The 11,342-nt window shown below is 42.3% G+C and overlaps 1 protein-coding gene across 1 annotated transcript in view; it reads right to left on the bottom strand.

Moving 5' to 3' along the window:
• T265_07352 (hypothetical protein) overlaps window positions 1-3,816 on the bottom strand; it is a gene marked incomplete at both ends in the record, with an annotated part of 10,365 nt that extends 6,549 nt beyond the window's left edge. Inside the window, one exon of the mRNA XM_009172851.1 lies at window positions 3,704-3,816. The remainder of the gene's footprint in view (window positions 1-3,703) is intronic.
• Between the last annotated feature and the right edge of the window lie 7,526 nt (window positions 3,817-11,342).

The raw sequence follows: 11,342 nt of genomic DNA on the forward strand, positions 1-11,342 counted from the left end.
TTCAAAGATTTCCACAAAGCCCGCTAGCGAACAGATTTTGGACGTGAAGAATAATTGATGCGAGGTTTTTAAAGTCGTGTGAGACGGGTGGGGGGTGGTTTCGGTTTAGAATCAAACTCAGTCATTTTATCATCAACATTGTTCTGACACTACATCTATACATATATACATTTGTACCACATATATTGTATGGTATGTATTGTATACACCATATAATTACAACTTAACACATTGGGCCTATGACAAGATTATGGATTTCCCGGGAGCCTGTACACGTTTCGTCTGATCGCGGCCACAACCCAACTCGACAAATTATCTGCCTTTTGGTGCATGTACAGTCTAGGTAGCTTGGAGAATGTACAAAGTCAGGTAAACGAAAAGAGTAAAAATGCTTCAACTGCCCGAAGTTTTTTGTTTGATTCTTGCAACAAACCTCTGAGAAACTGTTGTCAGTGGAACCTACAGAGACCTTAATCGCGCACTGATATCCGGCAGCAAATAAATAATAATTTAGTTGGCTTCCGGCTGCTTTTCAATCGGAATGCTGGCCTTCAACAGTAACGCGGTTCTTGAATAATGCGTATCAGTGTTTGCCTCCCCAATCAAACACCATCTGGTCTCCGATACTGACAACTTGGATCTATTTTTCTGGAGGAAACAATAAATTCTTTAACGTCGATCTCCGAAAACAGGCCGTTGTACATACTTGCCACTCTTGGCAGCCATAGAGTTGTCCTTCGGTAGCAGGTTTTCTAATGCTGCTGATAATTGTCCTATGAAGATAGGCAAAGTCCTGATCTCTAAAATCAGACATGATTCTTATGCAGCAGGGACTAGGAGGACAAAATCTCCTCGGTTTATCCAATGTAAGAGGAGAATATGTGCAGACAACCTACAGTCTTAATGCTCTTTGGTTTTGTTTTTCTGATTAGGTAAGGGACATCAAAGAAGCCAATAAGCATAGTTCGCTAGTGCGATTGCATATTAGGAGATATCCCCCAGCTTCCCCACAACAGGGGGTATCCGAGAGGGATGTGTGCCTTCTCGATTTCTGCGCGGCTTGATCAACGAATAAATAATATTGAGCATTAGAGGTCTCTCAAACTTCTGATATTCACATAGTTTTTGTAACGAACCTTGCTGGTTAGGATTAAGCGGCTAACATCATTTCAAGGGCTTGGGCTGCGTAGGATACGGATGCGGTACCGAATAAACTATTCGGTATTCTTCCATCCTCTGGCAACAATTTTGCACTTAGAAAACACAAAGTGTATTTTCCGAGCAGGTTGGCTTTGTATATCCTGGTATTTGGAGCAGTTCTAACGGAAGTCTGTCCGATGAAATCATTGAACGAATGCCAAGAGCCCAAAGCGGGTTCACTATCTTGCCTCCAAAAGGCACATCATGCGGTACCAAGGTGACAGTGCCGTCGCAGTAGCAGATCAATGTGTCATTTTAGCTTGTTTCCAAGAGTTTTTCACAGCAGTAAAAATGTTACGGCAATATTCTCTTAATCAGTGCCGGATCACTGAATGATGCCACAGGACTACAGTAAAATGCAGTATAACTGTCTCGTGGTCCACCATGAGGTGGATGAAAATATCATCTCCTGTCATCTAGCCAAGTCACGTGAGGTAATGGTGACAGAGGAATTCAAGACTCATGTACTTGTTTCCTAAATATTTTTGGGGCTATTCTCGAAACCAGAAAAAATCAATTTATATGATAAATTAATGTTCAAAGACTACGACATGAGGATTGATACGGCTGAAGATACACACCTGATGTCTCGCAACAGTTGCACTAGTGAGACGCCTAGGACAAGGATGTCAAGACAACTAAATGACGGACACTGATATAATGAAAATATAGACAATCGCGTCTCATTTTTTCGCCCCACCTATTTCGAAATCAAGCGTTAAGAATGTGACTGAATAGGACAAAGTTGGATATGTCGTTTAGTAGCTCACATAAAAACCTTGTAGATTATGTTACCTTTGTTTCACTATGCACACACGACTCCGTAAAATATCTTCGACTTCTCAGTTTACATGTTCATTGAAACTTTTTGCCATCCCATGATTCTCTGTAGTAAGATATTTCTCTGAGTACAGATCAAACCTAACCCAGGATCCTCCGGGGAAAACGACTGGTGGGTGTCACTGATGGTTGAGTTTTCATTGTTTATCTGTTTCCGCTGCTTGTGGTCTACGTCTGCATGTCCCGTTTGAATTTACTTGGTGTTGACTAGATGGAATATCCTTACTTTGGGGGAAATATTCCAGATTTCTTGGGCACCTCTGCTAATCCTAGCACCTAGTAACTTAAATTTTAATTTTGCAAGTGTTCTTTCAAAGTTTCCTACCGCTTTTGTTTGACTGCTACAAGCAACTTTTGCTGGCATTCTCATGGGAACAATAAGAGAATAAGGACAAAGTTTTCGCTAACTTCCATAGATCTAAAATGACATAGATATACGAAGCCAATACCGGAAACCCCAGCCAAGTTGGTGTTCATTTAGGGCATAAAGTGACAGTTCATGATTATATCCACTCAACGACCCTTTCCTAAAAATGCGAGCCACAGCATTTCGTCGGATCGAATTCACGGCCTGTTCTCTGTCCAAGTAATCCAGTCCAATACTTTATGAAATGTTGGTGTGCTATCAAGCACCGACTAATTAGCTTGACCAGCACTGACAGTTGTAGTGGAAGTGGATGCTGACTCAGTCCAATTTTGCGCTGGCTGTTTAGAAGGAATGAATCATGTACTGTGAGCAGACCAGTATCTTGACAAATGCCAGTTTGATTTTCACGGGTGATTTACCTGAGACCCAGTTGATTTTTCCGTTTATGATGTTCATCGCTGTCTACCCACAGTTTTATATGTCTATTTTACTTGGTGAACTGGATGCAGGCTCACCAAATACGGGCCTGTCTGGTGCATATTTTCGTTTGCCCGTAATAGGAGGCATTTGGAAACTGTTGAAATTTAATATCGCTGGTATTTATTTCTTCACCTGATACACTACTCAAAAAGTCGCTGAAAATTCCCCGGCCGCCAGCATTCAGCAGCCTTTTGACTTGCGTGAAGTGAAGAAAAATACACTGCGATATTTAGAACAGTTTGCCAGCTAAAATAGGAGACAGCCTTTTTGAAACACATCTACTCGGAGAATATCATAGACAAGAGACTCAGTACCTGATTGAAACTCGTTACCACGGCTGCGTCACAATCCATGTTAGAAAGTTAATCTAGATACGAACAGATACAAATGCCCATCTAATTTACCTCAGAAATCTAATTTTGATACCTCAAGAAGGTTTTCATCTGTGTCAGGATCTTCACTGGAGATAGACTAGCCATCCCTCAAAGGACAATGCATGCTAGCTTTCCTTCTGTGTTTTTGGACCCTGATTCTTCGTTTTTGTGTTTAAAGGAACATTTGGATTGATCAACTGGCGACAGAGCCTTTGCAAAAGTCACCAGGCTCGGCTACCGATGTAATCATCAACTTCACAACCGAGTCAAAAACTTCTCAGTCTGTCAGATCTGTTTGTGTTTGCTGTCTTCGGGCATAAAGAGATTGATGATAATCTTTGAGCGAACCGTATAACCGAAGCTGAATCCTTGCTGATGATTTAACTGGTGAAAATCACCTCCTAACGAATTTCTCCTGAAACCCTTTTGAACAAGAACTTACTGAATATTCTGGTGTAATTCTTGAAGTTTTACATCCACAGCATCGCGCTCATTTACCGTTGTATTGATCGATCCCACTGATTGTTTAGCGTGATTCTTCGGTGAATGTGCAGCGCTACGTTTAAGCCAACCAAATGCAAGGGACCGTATGTTAACGTGTGCAAGTGACTTAAGTTCACGCACACGCACACAAATCCACACGTTACAGATCAACGTAACCAATCAGTAGCCGTCACGGCAACTACCCTCCTCTTCCAAGCCGTTTAATTTGAGAAACAATGACTCCATTTTTGGAAATCAATGAATATTTAGTGCCGCCCATTCGAACTAAGACTGTAAGGTGGATACTAGGTATAGGAGAGGGTTCAAATGGCCATCATTCGTTTATGCAGCCCATAGTCCATCAGACCACCTCCCCATCTACGTACCTGCAAAGACCAAAACGCTTGCCAACCTAAGAAAAATTTAACGAATTTTGTTCAGTATGCATACTGTATGAGGAAGAAATGATTTCACCAAGAGTGCTGCCATACGGAAGGAGTATTCTAAATCTGGAACTCGTGACACCTGAACACTCATATAAGTTATCTTCAAGTTTTGAATTCCAGAAGCGTGTATTCTTTCAAATCTGATTGTCCACACAACTCTGCGAGTCTCACTCGCGTTCGTCTATTTTTGGTCTAAGAAAACAACTTGATTCGGTATGGAGCACTTTAATTTCGGACAGCTGGTACACGCCGGTCATACGTGCCTCAAATACTCATCATAGCACCCTTGCTTTCACGCTCCATCTACCAGAACGAAAAAGCAAGCAGGCTAGATCTAAATTTGGTTTGTTTTGGGAAGAGAGCCAGTTATTGGTCTTTTCCTCAAGGTTGATCCACTGCTTCGATAGGCTACGTAGTCAAATCGCAGACCGGTTGCTCGGATTGACAGCGACTTCACAGGCGAGGGTGGCAAACGGGCGCACTCGACTGACATTCGAAAAATTCCCAGATTGATTGGATTTGGGTGGCAAGATAGGCCAGAGTTAAACATGGGCTGATGCAGACTGAATCACCTGTCCGCGATTCACTACGGTAAAAGAATAAGTAGAGTTTTAATGACTTGGCAAATGCGTTGGCTTTTGAATTAAGTGTTGTCGAACAATATACAGGTTGCTGAAAGCTCTTAGACAGCCCAAGACCGGTAACCCTTCTTGGGGGTCATCAGGTAGGCACAGTCCCCGTGTTTCCGTCAACCTTATGTTCTACTTGAATCCAAATTGGACTGATTTTGACAAATATACTCTGGAGTGACAACTCCATTCAACTTTTCTTGAGCTGAGTTTGAAGTGGTCTTAAACGTTTGTGCTCAGAAACTTCTTGCTTCGATTCAAACAGTAAAATACGCACACACATCCAAGTCCACCTTAATAGGGAAACTTGAGTTAGTCAATTTGACTGAAACTAGGCTTGTTGAGTTTTTCATCTCCCAAGCATAGCTTTCTGCAAAGTTTTTGAAGACAATTTTTAGAAACTTTCACCTCAGGGAATCTAACAATTGCCAGTCTAATCGGCTTGCAACCAAGACCAGCCAGTATGAAGAATGGTGGGTAGAAAGTTATTTTGACAAAGTGGTCATTATTATTAACGACAAATCTGTTAGGTGTCGAGCAGTAGGCATGCAATTTAACTGCGTTTACACTGGTTTAACAGTGTTTAGTTGGTTATGCAGGAGTCGAACCAACAGGTGAATTAGAAAGCGTTTGTTATTTAGCAATCACGGTTCGTAGATTCAGAGCTATACCGAAATCAATGACAATTAGACCAACGGTGGTCATTTCTGATCCCATCGAATAGTAGATAACGAACAATTTCAACATGTTTTTGTATGAACAGATCATTATTTATTCACTTGCTGAATCTAATTGGTAGCAGCTCTGTAGCTCCGTGCAGATCGCAGCAGTTTGCCATTGAAAACATCAGGTGTGCATGGCATTAGATGGTCACAACAACAGGTGCTATCTGTTATACATGCGGTTGTGTGGATCAATACGACTAAGCACTTCTCTGCTGAATATTCCCCACAAAACAATTGTGTAGATTTTTTCGGATCCACATTGCTCTGGATCACTTCTCTCATCCAGATATGTCGAATATCTTATACGCCCTGAAAATTCAAGACTCTTTGTTACATGTATGCCTTCTCGGCCTTTGCGCATTCCTTATGCCTGGATGTATGTGTACGGCTTAATACAATTGATCTTCCTTACAAAAGTATTTACTTCTAGGGGTTCTGTCTCACTTTACAGTGTCAGTAAAATAGTGCGCATCCCTGACTGGGTCCTAAGGACAGTATATCTTTGGCGTTTTATGAAGGCAAATCCCTTTTTGGTTTTTTATAAATCAAGAGGTATCCAGCTGTTGGCCACCACTGACTCAACGACTAATCAACGACACAACGACACACACAGTGATCGAATAGCGGCACCCCTAAAGCGGGTGGCTTAATCCTATTGACAGACGAATTGTCATACTTTCCATATCCGAGACCTTCATGGTTTTTCGGAATTTCGCTCGTTTGGGCAATAGCAGTTGGCTTCCAAGTAAACCTACTACTCAACGCAAGAGATGAACGTTGTGCATCGCGAGAAAAAATCACCCAGTTTTTACACATACCCCCAAATCAATCATGCTTTGATTTGCAGGATTACTCAATAGAACAATTTATTTGTGACAGGTGATTAGCATCAGCACCAGATGCTGATCCCTTGGATTGTGCACTAATGCAATTCGAATGCGCGCATTTCCTGGCTTTGCACAACTAACCAATCAGAATGCTGGCTTGTGCATGAATCACAACAGTACGACAACGTGACTGGTCTGCAATCACGTAGAAGGAACTGTTAAGATGTATGTACCACTATCACGTGCTGGCATCACAATGCAGTAGTGTCTTATCTAGGCAATGAGTAACGATAAAGGGGGAATAAAGGTGCAGCCATTCCCATGTTCACGAGATGGTTCCTTTGGTGTTACAAGCTTAGTAATCTGCTTCATTTTCACCAGCCTAGCGGATCCTAAATTCGAACGTGTTTATGCTAGAAAGGCTCAGCACAAGCCGGGAATTCCATAAATTGCCGGATTTTGCAGAGTTATTTTGTGAGACACAACCTTTTGTGTAATAATGATGCCTGTTTAGGTTCAGTTACAATGTTTGTTAGAAATTAGATAACTATTTTCGGTTTTCAGGAATTTATTGTGTGTGGTTAAACTCACGCGAATGGAATTTACACGTTTGGCTCCGGTGATAAAAGTTTCGCTCTGCTGTGTCAACACTCTAATACCATAAATTAAAAACCAGTGTGCTCCCAATGAACTGTCTTTAAAATTAAATGTCACTAATGTGAAAACGCCTCATAAACGGCGCCTAGTGTAATATATATGCACAGTTGGGAGTACATATAACTCGTCGACCTCAGCAATAAATTTATCGAATAGGTTGTGAACACTGATTCGCCCACCAATCTGGTTCACACAGGAGACTCAACTGGATCTCCTCTTAGTGATATTCTTTACTTACGTTTGACGGAAGCACGAGATTGGGCCTACCCGATGACATCCAAGAAGCGTGAGAGCGATGGCAGACTGCTCAAGAGTTTTCAGCAACAGTGTGAGTAGCTTTTCTTATGATATGAATGCTGCTCATAGTGTTTCGACAGTGTCTCACTTTTTATTAACCGTTTTTCGTGATGAGGCAAGGGTTTGAGCGTTCAACCCCCTACAACAGAGAGCAGGGCACGCGAAAGTTCCTCACACAATTGTGTGCAATTGCGCCTTTTATTTCAACCGGCAAAGTTACGAGACATCAGTCTTTTGAGAACGCTTGATGTAACAGTGAACAGGTTCACTCTGTTAGTACTAACTTTCAGTGTGCATTTAATCACACTGAGTTCATCGGTTTAAGATAACACTTCCCAGCAGCTACGCTATTAGGCCTAACAGGCTCAAGTACAAGCGGTTCAAACTAGGCTGTTGAGCCCATAACCATAAGAATGTGGCCAGTTTCGGCTCTAAACCTCATCATTCTCCGGCGGGAAATAGTCTTTTACTCGTGAAAAATGGCTCACATATGAAGCACAATCGCCATCCTTTGATACAACACGGTATTATACGATTATCTGCCGCTTAGATTTGAGTAACCTGGGGATATGTGCTGAAAACCTGGAAGAGACCGAAGGGCATGAAGCGCACTATGGTTACTGGCTTCTGCAACGTCGCAAAACAACAAGTGTTTACACCGACTTTCACACTCAATAAGCTCCAGTTTAAAACGTTTCTATGCGGTAAACAATATAACTCTTATGACTCCAGCCGCGTGACAATCTGACGGATAACGCGTCCTCACAATTATCGAGCAAAAGACGAAGATATGTAAAACAAACCCATATTTTTGAGCAGTAATAGAACTTTCTCCATATGGACGGTAAGCTTTCCAGCACAAGAACATAAAAAGGCATTCAGGAGCGCTTTTAAATGGGTTCTGATTGCAGCAGGGGAAGGTTGTTCAACGAAACAACTACCCAGCAGAAGTCCAGCAGAAGTCTGCACTTTGGGATGGCAAATCATCTTACACTTCCTAAATGTGTATCATTTAGTTGAACCGTGAAAAGTCAATCAGTCAAACCTTGTTTGAACAAGCCATAAGTGAGCATTAAATCCCTTCGTAGGCGACGATACTCCAGAGGGAGAAAATCAGACACCACGAGGCCTATCTCTTAATCACTGAATTCGAGGTCAACAAACATGTTCCCAGAAGAACGCTGGACACGCTCAATGAAGATTATGTCCGTTTTGCGTTGTGATAAGACAACCTGTTGGCGGGTTCAATAAGCGGTCCAACGTAAAACTCGTAGAGTATATGAATGTTCGTGTGAGTAATACATAGAAGTTGCGCCGAATCATCCCGGAAGCATCGAATGCCTTTTGGACAGATTTTTTATGGTGGAGTGAGAAGATGTTTGATGGGTCCTTGGTACCTAAATCATTTTGGTATCTATTTTCGTAATGTTTCCTAATCTCCTCTCATCACGTACATTGAAAATATTCGCTAATACTCCTCCGAACGACATCTGCACGCAATTTCGTTCATTCAGAGGAATATGCCAGTCAAAATTCCAATTCTCTGAGGCATCCATATCCATTTGGAGCGCGCTGGCTCTGGCAATGCAACATTCCAAATAGTGCGCAAAATTAGACAGCGCATCAAGAAGGCTGTTGATCAATGAGAAGAATATTTTTAAAACGAAAACTTGAAGAACTCTAGTGAAAACCGGTACAAGATGAGGGTAGATTGAGGCAACGTTAACCCGGAACTTTCCTCCTGATAGAATAGCCCAAATCCAGCGTAGAATTTCTCCTTGAATACCAAAAGATTCGGATTTATGGTGTGGTGGAATATGTTTTACTTTATACGAGTAGGAAACTGTGGTGAGTGCTCCGTCCTAAGCTGTCCATAAATACAGACAAGTACTACACGCAAGAAAGGCTGATCTAGAGTTATCAAGTTGTTCACAGGAAATCGATTGGAAATGGCCCGATTCAGAATATTCTCCATCACCTTGTACGAAATCCTACTGAGGCTATTAGGCATGTGGTTCCCGGGTGATATGCCGTCATCACACACATTTATTACCTTAATAATCACTTAATTCCAAGAAGAAGAATGTTGTCTTTGTCTTGCGACTGGTGAAATGCCATGTGGAGATATTTTGTTAATTTCAGAGATGCTTTTAATGGTGAAAATCTTTATTCCAAGCCAATGTGCGGCGTACCGTTAGATAGATTTTACTGGTGGAGTTAGGATTGAATCATGATTTGTGGGATTTGTGGCACTCAGGATTGCCCGGAAACGATGTAGGCATACAGATGGTGGACATTAGCCGACGTAGCCGCAGTCATGCCTAAATTGACACCATATAAATGCAGTAAAAATCATGCGTTTTTCCTGATCCTCGTGGAACATATCAGGGCTAAGCAAGATCAGACCGTTACAATTTGAAGTTGGTGGGCAACAACCCAACAAGGGAAGGCAAAACTAAGGCGTCCCACCTAGTGCGTAACAAAAACAAAATGCAAAATGCGGACAATGAGAAACTAGAACTCTAAATTTGGTGAAGCAGCAGCAACGCAGTGATGCGACCATTCAATTTGAAAGAAAAAACTGGACGACTGCTGAGACTACGTGGCCTCGGACAGCCAGGGTCGAAAAAGGCGTTTGATGAAGTGGAATGGTTCATAGTACGGGTATACTGAAACACAGATATCAACATCATAGTGTACAATGAAACCTTATAGATTCGCTGATGTAGCTTTTGGATCTGAGTCGGGTGTGAAAGTTCCTGGAAGAGTAACTGTTAACGCACAGGACAAAGAGCCACTTGTAAGAAAATGATTGGCTTGGTTGAAAGCACAACCTTAAAGTCCACTGAAATTGCAACATCCACACGCTAGATTAGACTAATTAGAACGCACTTATTCCAGAGTGTCACTGGGTTTCTGGATGGACAACATATGGCCCAAACACGCTAAAGCAGTTTGTCTTGTTCAGTAGTTGACAGACGTGCTTCTGCGTCAAGATCAATTTAGTTAGGGGATGTTCGTAATATCGTTTGGCAAATATTGGATGTGCCAAGATATCTCATGCAATGTTAAAACTCACAATCTGCTCTCCGTGGGCTTCAGATACAGCCATTGGGCAGCTCGCGAGTTCCTCTTCTTTGTCACTTGAAGAGAACATGTTAGGCGTCTTTCTTCAACCATGTGCCGCCACTTAAGTAGTACGTTTTTGTTTTTCTGTATTGTAGCCGTTATTTTGCGCTCCATTGGCCGACCTCAGATAAGCAGCGTTTCTGCATCTTACGAAACCCCAGGTAATCTTCTCTGCCCTGTGTAGTTGTCTTTTTGAAGGATATCAAATCCTGCTGAGTAGCTTTTGATCCATTCACCTGTTTGCTGGTTTCTTTGAAATGAACATCGCATCAAATTCGTTGGTGTTCTGGACAAAGTTCCTTTGTCTTTCCTCCGCTGAAGTTGGATCCAGTTTGAGCTGGCCAAGGAGGATACGCATTTCTGAGGAGTGTGCGTGGCGGAATACTCGTGTCCATGTTTAAGGATTCGGGTTACGCCGTAGCAGGTGAAATTAAGAGGCAGCACACAGTGGTCACCATGTCCCAGTGGAGATTCAGTTAACACCTAATCAATGGAGTACTTTGTTAGTGATAACCAGATTCAGCGGGGACGGTAAGTACTCTGTGTTGTATGGAGTGGGAACAACGACATGCTGAGTCCGGCGCTCCGTTGAACGACCTTACTCAGCGTTGATTTGTAGAGTCGCCGAGACCTGCTGCGTTGGATCTCGATCCAGGAGAACTTGGAAGCACCCAAATCACCCACAGCAAAAGGTGCTTGAAGTAGTAGCTGGAGTAGAGTTGATTATGTCTTTGTTTGAGCCACAGGTCATTTTTCGGTGGACTTGAGGGTTAGCAATGTTGTGAAATATAGGTAGCTCGGGTGCGCTGTTTGGTTGTTGGCCTGTTCGCTGAGCTTGGTAGTTGGATTGCAAATGTTTCATCACCAATCAAGGTGACATCGTCATTG

This window comes from Opisthorchis viverrini, assembly GCF_000715545.1.
Source record: "Opisthorchis viverrini unplaced genomic scaffold opera_v5_169, whole genome shotgun sequence".
Lineage (NCBI taxonomy): Eukaryota > Metazoa > Platyhelminthes > Trematoda > Opisthorchiida > Opisthorchiidae > Opisthorchis > Opisthorchis viverrini.